Source organism: Somniosus microcephalus, chromosome 34 (assembly GCF_052327205.1).
Source record: "Somniosus microcephalus isolate GS21.2 chromosome 34, FLI_Smic_1.0, whole genome shotgun sequence".
Taxonomy (NCBI): domain Eukaryota; kingdom Metazoa; phylum Chordata; class Chondrichthyes; order Squaliformes; family Somniosidae; genus Somniosus; species Somniosus microcephalus.
The window spans coordinates 23,168,130-23,180,450 of NC_141020.1; the positions used below are offsets into that span (position 1 = coordinate 23,168,130).

The following is a 12,321-nucleotide window of genomic DNA, read 5'->3' on the forward strand; positions in this document are numbered from 1 at the left end:
TCTCTCTCTCTCTCCCTGAGCGCGCTCTCTCTCTCTCTCTCTCTCTCTGAACGCGCTCTCTCTCTCTCTCTCTCTCTGAGCGCGCTCTCTCTCTCTCTCTCTCTCTGAGCGCGCTCTCTCTCTGCTCTCTCTGAGCGCGCTCTCTCTCTCTCTCTCTCTCTGAGCGCGCTCTCTCTCTCTCTCTCTGAGCGCGCTCTCTCTCTCTCTCTCTCTGAGCGCGCTCTCTCTCGCTCAGCCGCTCTCTCCTCCCCGAGCTCCCTCTCTCGCTCCTCCGAGCTCTCTCTCTGTACCTGAGCTCTCTCTCTCTGTACCTGAGCTCTCTCTCTCCTTGAGCTCCTCTCTCTCACTTCCTGAGCTCTCTCTCTCTCTCTCTAACGCCACGCTCGCGGGCGTATCACGAGACCAACCGGCGCTCCCGCCAACCGAAACTGGACTGTGCGCACGCGTTCGCAAACGACACGTCCCCTCCTCCGCTCTCTGATTACGTATGCGTGGCAAACCCTCTCAAGGCATCGGAACTGCGCATGCGGCTTTCCCTCCTCCGGCTCACTGCGCATGCTATTCTGCCTACACACACACTCTGCGCATGCGGCTCTCCCACCCCTGTCTCTCACTGCGCATGCGGGCTTTGCCCCCTCGGAGGCCGGTGTGAAGATGTGCGCGCTCTGACCCAGCGTGGAGGGCGGTTTGAGATGAAACAGCCGGAATGGTTAGTGATCCGGCTCGCATCCGCTTACCGTGTGTTGTGTATTTTAGTTGAATTATTTATAGGAATGATAGCAAAATACTGCAGATGCTGGAAATCCAAAATAACAACAGAAAAATGCTGGAAAAACTCAACAGGCCAGGCAACATCCGTGGGTTTCGGGTCGAACCCCTTTTTCAAGCAGCAAACATGCTGTGGCTGGCAGTGCGCTCTCTGTTGGAAGTGCTCCCCATTCGAAGAAAATGGGCACAAATATATTCTAAAACTTTGCAAATCGAATTGGAAATCTGCTGTCTGACAGAAAAATGCCTTCTTTGTGTGTGCTTTTTATTACGTCCGTGAATGATTGAGACAGGGACAGCAGGAGTTGAACAAAACAAGTATTTACTGGTGGAAGTCAATAGTGAAACTGAAAACAGAGGCTCACTAGCGCCTTTTATACAGGGGTGGTCACTGCCGGTACTGCAGTCTGAGACCAGTTATTCTCTTAAAGGTACATACACAACAATTTTGTTCGCACTAATCAACTTTTTTTACCTTTTGATTCAACAAATTTACTGTAAATTAATCAAACTTTAATTAAAACTTAACAAATTAAATTAAAATTGTATTGGCTGGGGTGATGATGCACTCCAGTCCCCGCGGCGCCCACCGGTCGCGGAGTGCCTCGAGCATGCCGGCGGACACCGCGTGCTCCATCTCCCCCGGCGCGAACATAGCCGCAGAAGAGAGGCAGGCATTCGGGCGAACGACCCCCTCGACCCTTGACGCCCGCTGCCTGGACCTGTTTATGGCAATCTTGGCCAGGCCCAGGAGCAGTCCTACAAGGAGGCTTTTCTTTGTGTGTGTGTGTGGGGTAGGGGCAACCCTCTTGGCAATGCGCTCATGGCACGGCTCCTTTCATTTCTACTCTTCAATTAATGATTAACTAATCACTTAATTCAGTTCAGTTCCATTTTGTCTGCTGGGATGGATTTAGCATCAATCTCTATTGTGGAAAAGTATTATGCACATTCTGATCATTGAGTTCAGAAAGTTTCTAATAATCTGCCCCTTTACATATCCACTGCTTGTCTTGAATTTTGATTTTTTCCATTGGTAGGTAAATCGATGAATGTTGACCGAGTCAATTCCTTTTATCATTTTTAGAACACCTCTATCCCTCAATCTTTTATGTAGTATAATTAGTAAGTAAAAGCATCAGAAATAAATCATGGAAAGGAGAAAAACAAGAGGTACAGACTGTTTTAGATCTAGTATTGTGCAATGAGAAAGGGTTAATTAATAACTTTATAATAGAGGGGGCCTTTAGGGAAGAGTGACCATAATATGATAGAATTTTATATTGAGTTTGAAAGTGATTTTAGTTAAATCTGAAACTAGGGTCTTAAATCTAAACAAAGCAAACTGCATAGATATGAGGGGCGAGTTGGTTAGATTGGGAAACTACATTAAAAGGTATGATGGTAGAGAAGCAATGGCTAGCATTTAAAGAATTAATACATAGTTTATAACAAATACACATTCCATTAAGGCACATAAACCTCACAGGAAAAATGGTCCAACTGTGGTTAACCAGAGAAGGTAAAGATAGTATTAGATCAAATGAAGAGGCTTATAATGTTGCCAAAAAGAGTAGTAAGCCTGAGGATTGGGAAGATTTTATAAATCGGCAAAGGATGACCAAGAAATTGATAAAGGGAAAATAGAATGAGAGTAAACTAGCGAGGGACATAAAAACAGACTATAGGTTTGTAAAAAGACAAAGATTTGCGAAAGTAAATGTGGATCCCTTACAGGCTGAGATGGGAGAAGTTATAATGGGGAATAAGGAAATGGCAGAGAAATTAAACAAATACTCTAGCCGGAATTTTGCCGGCGCTCAGTGCGGGTTTGGAGGCAGAACATCTGGCAAAGTCGCAAAGATTGACGGGTCAGAAACCCGCTGTCAACCCGCCTCCAATCAATTTTCCCAGGTGTCGAGTTCCCGATTTTTGCATGGACCCGACACCTAGCGGTGAGAAGAGGATTATAGGCACTTAATTGCTTGTTAACAGGCAGTTAAGAGGCTTTTTAAAATTTTGACAGGTCTACTGCGGGCTTCCCGACGTCCGGATACCACGCCAGGTAAGTGTGGCGTGTTGTGAGTCTGCTGTAATGTGTATGCATTGATGACAGCTGCAGAAGTGGTGTGAAGGATCCAATGGTACATTGGTGAGTTTCAGAGCTAAGAAAATGTTGGGAAAATCATTTTTAATTCATTTACACTTTTCTGTAGGGGACAAGTTTTGGATTGTGTGTGTGTAGTCCCACCTCATTGGGAGAACTCTCTCTCACCAGTGACAGCACCTCGGTCACACACTGAAAAATCAGCTGTCAAAAAAAAATTGTGCATGGCCCCTTTAAGAAAACCAGCAGATGCGTCATCAACTGACGTCATCTGACACCGACTTCCTTTTAATTGGCCAGCAAGCCCGCAAGGTGGGCTTAACAAGGCCAATTGACGCAAAATCGCGTCTGATGTCGTTGGGGGCAGGACTGGAACCTGGAAGGCAGCTGTCCCACCCCTAAGCCGCATCAATAGGAAAAATCGCGGCCTCTGTGTCTGTCTTCATGGAAGAAGACGCAAAAAACTTCCCGGAAATAGTGGAGAACCAAGGGTCTAGCGAGAATGAGGAACTGAAAGAAATTAGTATTAGTAAAAAAAAAAGTACTGGAGAAATTAACAGGATTGACAGCCGATAAATCCCCTGGACCTGATGGCCTACATCCTAGGGTTTTGAAAGAGGTGGCTATAGAGATAGTGGTTGTCATTTTCCAAAATTCCATAGATTCTGGAACGGTTCCCGCGGATTGGAAGGTAACAAATGTAACCCCACTGTTTTAGAAACATAGAAGATAGGAGCAGGAGTAGGCCATTCGGCCCCTCGAGCCTGCTCCGCCATTTAATGAGATCATGACTGATCACCCAAATTCAGTACCTTGTCCCTGCTTTCTCCCCATGTCCCTTGATCCCTTTAGCCTCAAGAAAGGAGGGAAGAGAGAAAACTGGGAACTACAGACCAGTTAGCCTGACATCAGTAGTAGGGAAAATGCTAGAATCTATTATTAAGGACGTGGTAACAGGGCACTTAGAAAATAATAATAGGATTGGGCAGAGTCAACACGGATTTATGAAAGGGAAATCATGTTTGACAAATCCGTTAGAGTTTTTTGAGCAGAATAGATTAGGGAACCAGTGGATTTGGTATATTTGGATTTTCAGAAGGCATTCAATAAGGTGCCACACAAGAGGTTATTAAACAAAATTAGGGCTCATGGGATTGGGGGTAATATACTAGCATGGATTGAGGATTGGTTAATGGATAGAAAACAGAGAATAGGAATAAACAGGTCATTTTTGGGTTGGCAGGCTGTAACTAGTGGAGTACCTCAAGGATCAGTGCTTGGGCCTCAGCTATTCACAATCTACATCAATGTTTTGGATGAGGGCACCTAATGTAATATATTGTAGGAACGGAGGTTCCTATCTGAATAAAGGTATTCGACTCGATGAATCAAATCAACAGGTTTTAATGAACAACAAAGTTAACAGGGAAACTACAGGAGAAACGGTACACAGGTCTAATCAGCTTGCTGGGCACTCGACGACTGCTGGAAGATTCTGGAAGCTGACATCATCGCGTTCTTCGCGCCACTGGCGGTCATGTGATTGGCATCATCACGTGGAGTGCAGGAAAATACAAAACAGTACAGTTAACAGGCAGTTTAAAGGTGCAGTCCGCGGCTGCACTACACTAGTTAAAGGGATTATTACTAATTGTTCTGAGACCCTTGGTGGCTCCGCCACAGGCGCCCCCCCAGAATCCACTTTAACGGACATTGTCAACCGAGCAGGAGGTTTAATGATCCTGGCCGAACGGCGACGAAACTCAGGCAGCGGAAACGGAGCGTTAGTACACGAACCAGTGCCGGGTTGCGGCAGAAGCGGCGTCTCGGGCGAGGCAGAAACGGTAGTCAGAGGTGCAGGCGTGTCTGAGGCCGAATCGGGCTGTTCGACGGTGGGCTGGTGCACGGCTGGTGTGGCAGTCAACGGCGGTCGGCTGCGGCGAGGCGGTTGGGCAGCCACGACAGGCTCACTCCGATCTAGGTGTGCTGGTTTAAGCCGGTCGATAGAGATGGTATCGGACTTTCCACCGACTTCGACTGTGAAAAACTATTCCCCTGATGAGGTGACACGAAACGGTCCGGTGTACGGCGGCTTGAGCGGGTCTCTGTGACCGTCCTGTCTAATAAAGACATAGTCCGAACTCATGAGTTCTGCCGGGACGTGAGGTCTCTGCAGGTCATGATGCGAGGTTGGGATGGGCAGGAAATTCCTGGCCGCCTCCTGATGAAGCAGGAGCTGTTGAGCTGCAGACCATGGTTCGTTGTGTGGAGGGAAAAAGTCACCTGGCACTCTGAGTGTCTGGCCATAAACCAGCTCAGCCGATGAAGACTGAAGATCCTCCTTTGGGGCTGTCCGGAGGCCTAGCATCACCCATGGGAGCCTGTCCACCCAGTTGGGTCCCCTCAAGCTAGCACGGAGGGACGCTTTGAGGGACCGATGGAACCTTTCGCACAGACCATTCGCCTGTGGATGGTACGCGGTGGTACGGTGCAGCTTGGTACCCAGGCCTTGTGCCACTGCGTTCCACAGCTCTGATGTGAATTGCGGACCGCGGTCCGAGGAGATGCCTGATGGCACCCCGAACCGAGCCACCCACGACTAAAGAAACGCCCTGGCGACGTCTGCTGCGGTGGTAGCGGCCAAGGGAATCGCCTCTGGCCACCTGGTGGTCCGGTCTACCACCGTCAGGAGGTGTGTGAATCCACGTGACCCGGGAAGGGGGCCTACTAAGTCCACGTGAACGTGGTCGAAGCGGCGCTCAGGCACCGGGAAGTTGGCCACCGGAGCCTTGACGTGACGGTGGACTTTGGCTTTTTGACATTCAACGCAATTGTTTGTCCAGTCCCGGACGTCCAAATGCATGCCTTTCCAAACAAATTTGCGGGACATGAACCGTTGAGAAGCCCGCATCCCCAGGTGAGATAACCCGTGGATTGCCTGGAATACTTTCTTGCGCCATTCGACCGGCACAATGGGCCGGGGCACTCCCATGGATGTGTCGCACAAGAGCGTGGTTCCTGCCGAACGGCAAGTCTGCAACCTGCCAACTGGAAGGCGTGGTCCTAAACGCTTGTACCTCTGGGTCTGCCAGTTGATCCTCTGCCAGTCCGACGAAATCGATGCCCAGGTGGACTGCCTGGACTGGAACCCGGGAAAGGCAATCCGCCACGAGATTATCCTTGCCTGACACGTGCCGCAAATCCGTTGTGAATTCGGATATAAACATGAGGTGGCGCTGCTGCCGAGCTGACCAAGGTTCCGCCGTTTTGGCCATGGCGAAGGTGAGCGGCTTGTGGTCCACGAATGCGAGCGGCTTGTGGTCCACGAATGCAGTGAACGGACGGCCTTCTAGAAGGAAACGGAAATGCCGGATGGCCAAAAACAGGGCTAGCAACTCTGTCAAAAGTGCTATACTTGCGCTCATTCTTGCGCAGTTGGCGGCTGAAAAAGGCTAACGGCTGCCAACTCCCGTCGACCCACTGCTCTTGAACTGCTCCGATGGTGTAGTCGGATGCATCCGTGGTGAGGGCAACTGTCGCGCCCGGGAGTGGGTGTGCTAGCATAGTTGCATCTGCCAACGCCGCCTCGGTATCGCGGAACGCCTGGTCCATTTGCGGTGTCCAAGTGAGAGCATCCTTGCCCGACTTTCATTTTAGTGCTTCGTACAGAGGTTGCATTAACCGGGCCGCCTTGGGGATGAAACGATGGTAATCCCCAAGAACTCTTGCAGAGGTTTGACTGAGGCCGCGGGAATGCGGTAACTGCCTCTACCTTGGTGGCTAGCGGGACGGCGCCTTCTGGGGTAATCCTGTGTCCCAGGAAATCAATACTGGATACTCCAAACGTGCATTTGGCCGGATTGACAAGGCCATGTTGGCTGAGCCGGGCGAAAAGTGTGCATAAATGGGCCATGTGAGCTGTCGTATCCTTGCTGGTTATTAGGATGTCGTCCAAATAGATAAAAAGGAAGGGCAGATCCCGTAAGACAGAGTCCATCAACCGCTGGAATGCTTGAGCTGCGTTTTTCAGACCGAACGGCATGCGGAGGAACTCAAAAAGGCCGAACGGCATGATGACCGCCGTTTTGGGGACGTCTGGAGGGTGCACCGGAACTTGGTCCGTCCCCAACAATCTGGCCACCAAACTCCAAACTCTTGGCCTGAACACTTCCCTCTGCAACTGGACCCTGGACTTCCTAACAAACAGACCCCAGTCTGTCAAATTAGGTAACCACACCTCCCCCCCCCCCGACCCTGAACACGTGGGCCCCACAAGGATGTGTGCTGAGCCCCCTCCGCTACTCCCTCTTCACCCACGACTGTGTGGCTGTTAATGGTTCCAACACCATCATCAAGTTTGCGGATGACACCACGGTAGTAGGCCAGATCACCAACAACGATGAGTCAGCCTACAGGGAGGAGGTCCAGCATCTCGTGAAGTGGTGCGCCGATAACAACCTGGCCCTTAACACCAAAAAAACAAAAGAAATCATTGTGGACTTCAGGAAGTCCAAAGGCGGAAGTCACACCCCCATCCACATCAATGGGGCTGTGGTGGAAAGGGTGGACAGCTTTAAGTTCCTCGGAGTCCACATCACGGAAGACCTCTCCTGGTCCCTCAACACCACCTCTCTGGTGAAGAAGGCCCAGCAGCGCCTATATTTCTTAAGGAGGCTGAAGGGATGTAATCTGTCACCCCTGATCCTCTCTAACTTTTACCGCTGCACTATAGAGAGCATCCTGACAAACTGTATCACAGTATGGTATGGCAGCTGTAGCTACTATGACCGGAAAGCCCTGCAGCGGGTAGTCTAAACTGCCCAATGCATTACCGGCACCCGGCTACCGACCATAGAGCACATATACCAGAAACGCTGCCTACGGAGGTCACGGTCCATCATCAAAGACCCTACCCTCTCCAGCCAGTCTGTTCGCCCTCCTACCATCTGGGAGACGCTACAGATGCATTCGCACCCGTACGACCAGATTTAGGAACAGTTTCTTTCCCAGGGCTGTCATCCTACTGAACTCCACAAATAAACTCTAAAGCCTGCACATCTGCCAATGCACTTTATTATGGTCATGTTTATGTTAATATACTACAAGCCAAATGTATGTTGAATGTTTAAATGTCTTAATCTAAATGTACACTCTCGGGAGCCGCAAGCCTACATTTCGTTGTACTGCACTTGTGCACTAACAATGACAATAAAAGTTGATTTGATTTGATTTGGTGATATCCACGAACGAGATCCACCTTAGAAAATATAGAGTTGCCAGCCAGATGTGCCGAAAAAATTTGGATGTGGGGAATAGGATACCTGTCCGGTGTCGTGGCATCGTTTAAGCGTCTGTAATCCCCGCAAGGTCGCCATCCGCTGCCTGGTTTGGGTACTATATGCAGTGGGGAGGACCAAGGGCTGTCCAAGCGCCGGATGATCCTGAGGTGCTCCATGGTCTGGAACTCAGCCTTTGCGGCTGCCAGCTTGCCGGCTTCTAATCGCCGCGCCCGAGCGTAAACGGGTGCTCCGGTCGTTGAGATATGGTGCTCCACCCCGTGCCGTGTGACTGCAGCCGAAAAAGTAGGCCTGGTGAGCTCCGGGAATTCACCGAGCAGGCGCGTAAACCCGTCTTGCGATGGAACCGCACAGGCCACCGACCAGGACACGGCGGTGCTGCAGTGGCAGGGCACTGTGTGGAAAGTGGACGCATTAATGAGTCGGCAGTGTTGGACGTCGACCAGCAGACCGTTGGCACAGAAAAAATCAGCTCCCAGGATAGCCTGTGAGACCTTAGCTGTAATAAAGTCGCAGACAAAACGCTGACCGGCGAAGGTTAAGTTTACCGTCCGTTTAACGAACGTACGCATGGCGGCGCCGTTTATTGCCACGAGGGAAGGCCCCTGGCTGCCGGATAGTAGGTCCAGCTTAGAAGCTGGCAGGATGCTGCACTGTGAACCAGTGTCGCACAGGAATCGGCCCGTAACGGAATCCGTAACGTAAATGAGTTTGCCCGTTGAGCCCACCGCCATAGCTAACTTGCCGTGCTTGTCAGACCTTGTCGTCCGTCCGGGAGGGCGCAGGCTTGTTGGAGTTTTTTTTTCTTGAGGGAAACTGCAAGGCGGCCGGCAGCCTCGAGCTTTGGCACCGAAACGGCGCACCATCCTGCTGGGGGAGGGCTGGGCTTCGCTCGCGTGGGGGAAAGGCGCCTCGTGGCTGCACAACATTGCTGAGTAACAGTAAATATCTTGTCTGCCTCTGCAGCGAGTTCAGCACCGTCTGTGATGGCAGTGTTGGCCAAGGCCGCCTGAACCGGATCGGGTAGCTGGCAGAGGAAAAGCTCACGGAATAAAAAACATTGGGGTTCCGCACCCAACAGCGTGAGCATTTGACTCATCAGTTCTGACGGTTTTGAGTCCCCGAGGCCGGGCATGGAAATAAGCTTGCGTGCACGCTCCGACTTATTAAGATCAAATACCTGTAGCAAATGGGCTTTAAGCGCTTCGTACTTGCCCTCCTCCAGTGGGCTGCTCAGAAGGCTGCCGACCCGCGAGGCCGTGGCACTGTCGAGAGCGGAAACCACATAATAACGGGTCGAATCTGCTGTGACCTCCCGGAGAGCGAACTGTGCTTCTGCCTGGAAAAACCATGCTGCTGGTTGCTGTTCCCAGAACTGCGGCAGTTTAAGGGCGACGGCGTTTGTGTTCATCTTCGACGAAAGTTGTCCGACGAGATCGGGGTCACCAATGTAGGAATGGAGGTTCCTATCTGAATAAAGGTATTCGACTCGATGAATCAAATCAACAGGTTTTAATGAACAACGAAGTTAACAGGGAAACTACAGGAGAAACGGTACACAGGTCTACTCAGCTTGCTGGGCACTCGACGACTGCTGGAAGATTCTGGAAGCTGACGTCATGACGTCATCGCGTTCTTCGCGCCACTGGCGGTCACGTGATCGGCGTCATGACGTCATCACGTGGAGTGCAGGAAAATACAATACAGTACAGTTAACAGGCAGTTTAAAGGTGCAGTCCGCGGCTGCACTACACTGTAGTTAAAGGGATTATTACTAATTGTTCTGAGACCCTTGGTGGCTCCGCCACAATATCCAAGTTTGCTGATGATACAAAGCTAAGTGAGGAGGATGCAAGGAGGCTTCAAGGGCATATAGACAGGCTAAGTGAGTGGGCAAGAACATGGCAAATGGAATATAACGTGGAGAAATGTGAAGTTATCCACTTTGGTAGGAAAATAGAAAAGCAGAGTATTTTTTAAATGGTGAAAGATTGGGAAATGTTGGTGTTCAGAGGGACCTGGGTGTCCTTGTACACGAATCACTGAAAGTTAACATGCAGGTGCAGCAAGCAATTAGGAAAGCAAATGGTATGTTGGCCTTTATTACAAGAGGATTTGAGTATAAGAGTAAAGACGTCTTACTGCAATTATATAGGGCCCTGGTGAGACCACACCTGGAGTATTGTGTACAGTTTTGGTCTCCTTAGCTAAGGAAAGATATACTTGCCATAGAGGGAGTGCAACGAAGGTTCACCAGACTGGTTCCTGGGATGGGGGGATTGTCCTATGAGGGGAGATTGAGTAGACTAGGCCTATATTCTCTAGAGTTTAGAAGAATGAGAGGTGATCTCATTGAAACATACAAACTTCTTACAAGGCTTGACAGGGTAGATGCAGGGAGGATGTTTCCCCTGGCTGGGGAGTCCAGAACCAGGGGTCACAGTCTCAGAATAAGGGGTCGGCCATTTAGGACTGAGATGAGGAGAAATTTCTTCACTCAGAGGGTGGTGAATCTTTGGAATTCTCTACCCCAGAGGGCTGTGGAGGCTCAGTCGTTGAGTATATTCAAGACAGAGATCGATAGATTTTTGAATATTAAGGGAATCAAGGGATATGGGGATAATGCAGGAAAGTGGAGATGAGGTAGAAGATCAGCCATGATCTTATTGAATGGCAGAGCAGGCTCGAAAGACCAAATGGCCGACTCCTGCTCTCATTTCTTATGTTCTTATGTACATTAAAAGGTATGATGGTAGACAAGCAATGGCTAGCACTTAAAGAATTAATACATAATTTACAACAACTATACATTCCTTTAAGGCACAAAAACCCCACAGGAAAAGTGGTCCAACCGTGGCTAACGAGAAGTTAAAGATAGTTTTAGATCAAAGGAAGAGGCTTAAAATGTTGCCAAAAAGAGTAGTAAGCCTGAGGATTTTAGAATTCAGCAAAGGAGGACCAAAAAATTGATAGGGAAAGAGAAAAAAGAAAGAGTAAATTAGCAAGAGACATAAAAACAGATTGTAAATGCTTCTATAGGTATTTAAATAGGAAGAGATTAGTGAGAGTAAACATAGAAACATAGAGATAGGAACAGGAGTAGGCCATTCGGCCCTTCGAGCCTGCTCCGCCATTCAATGAGATCATGGCTGATCTTCGTCTGAGATCTTAGCTGATCTTACCAGTTCAGTACCCCGTCCCCGCCTTTTCTCCGTAACCCTTAATCCCCTTAGCCTTCAGAAATATATCCAATTCTCTCTTGAAAATATTTATTGAATTAGCCTTCACAGCCCTCTGTGGCAGGGAATTCCACAGGCTCACCACTCTTTGAGTGAGGAAATTCTTCCTCATCTCTGTTTTAAATGATTTGCCCGCTATTTTTAGACTGTGGCCCCTGGTTCTGTGCTCCCCTGCCATTGGAAACATTCTCTCTGAATTCAGCCTGTCCAGGCCTGCCATAATTTTATATGTTTCGATGAGATCCCCTCTCAATCTTCTAAACTCCAGTGAGTACAAGCCCAAACTATTCAATCTCTCCTCGTAGGTCATTCCCGCCATTCCAGGTATCAGCCTGGTGAATCGCCGCTGCACTCTTTCCATGGCAAGAACATCCTTCCGCAGATGGGGCGACCAAAACTGTACACAATACTCCAGATGCGGTCTCACCAGCACCTTGTACAGCTGTAGTAAGGTATCCCTATTCCTATACTCGAACCCCCTTGATATGAAGGCCAACATACCATTTGCCTTCTTAATCGCCTGTTGCACCTGCATGCTCTCCTTCAGTGACTGGTGCACAAGAACACCCAGGTCCCTCTGCACTTCCCCATCTCCCAATCTATTGCCATTTAGATAATAATCTACCCTCCTGTTTTTACCCCCAAAGTGGATAACCTCGCATTTATCCACATTATAGTGCATCTGCCACGTATCCGCCCATTCCCCCAACCTGTCCAAATCGCACTGTAGCCTCCTGACATCCTCATCAGAGCCCACCCCTCCTCCTAGTTTAGTGTCGTCAGCGAATTTGGAAATATTGCATCCAATTCCCTGATCCAGATCATTTATATATATTGTGAACAGCTGGGGTCCCAGGACAGATCCTTGCGGCACCCCGCTGGTCACTGCCTGCCACTCCGAAAATGAGCC

General features: G+C 49.5%; 1 long non-coding RNA gene across 2 annotated transcripts in view; it reads left to right on the forward strand.

The window, feature by feature from the left end:
- Positions 1-572: 572 nt before the first annotated feature.
- Positions 573-12,321, forward strand: part of LOC147096878 (uncharacterized) — a 159,172-nt gene continuing 147,423 nt past the window's right edge. Inside the window, exon 1 of one of the 2 annotated variants that reach the window (XR_015074568.1) lies at positions 573-709. This is a non-coding gene — a long non-coding RNA (uncharacterized LOC147096878). The remainder of the gene's footprint in view (positions 710-12,321) is intronic. The other variant, XR_015074567.1, reaches the window with a different exon arrangement.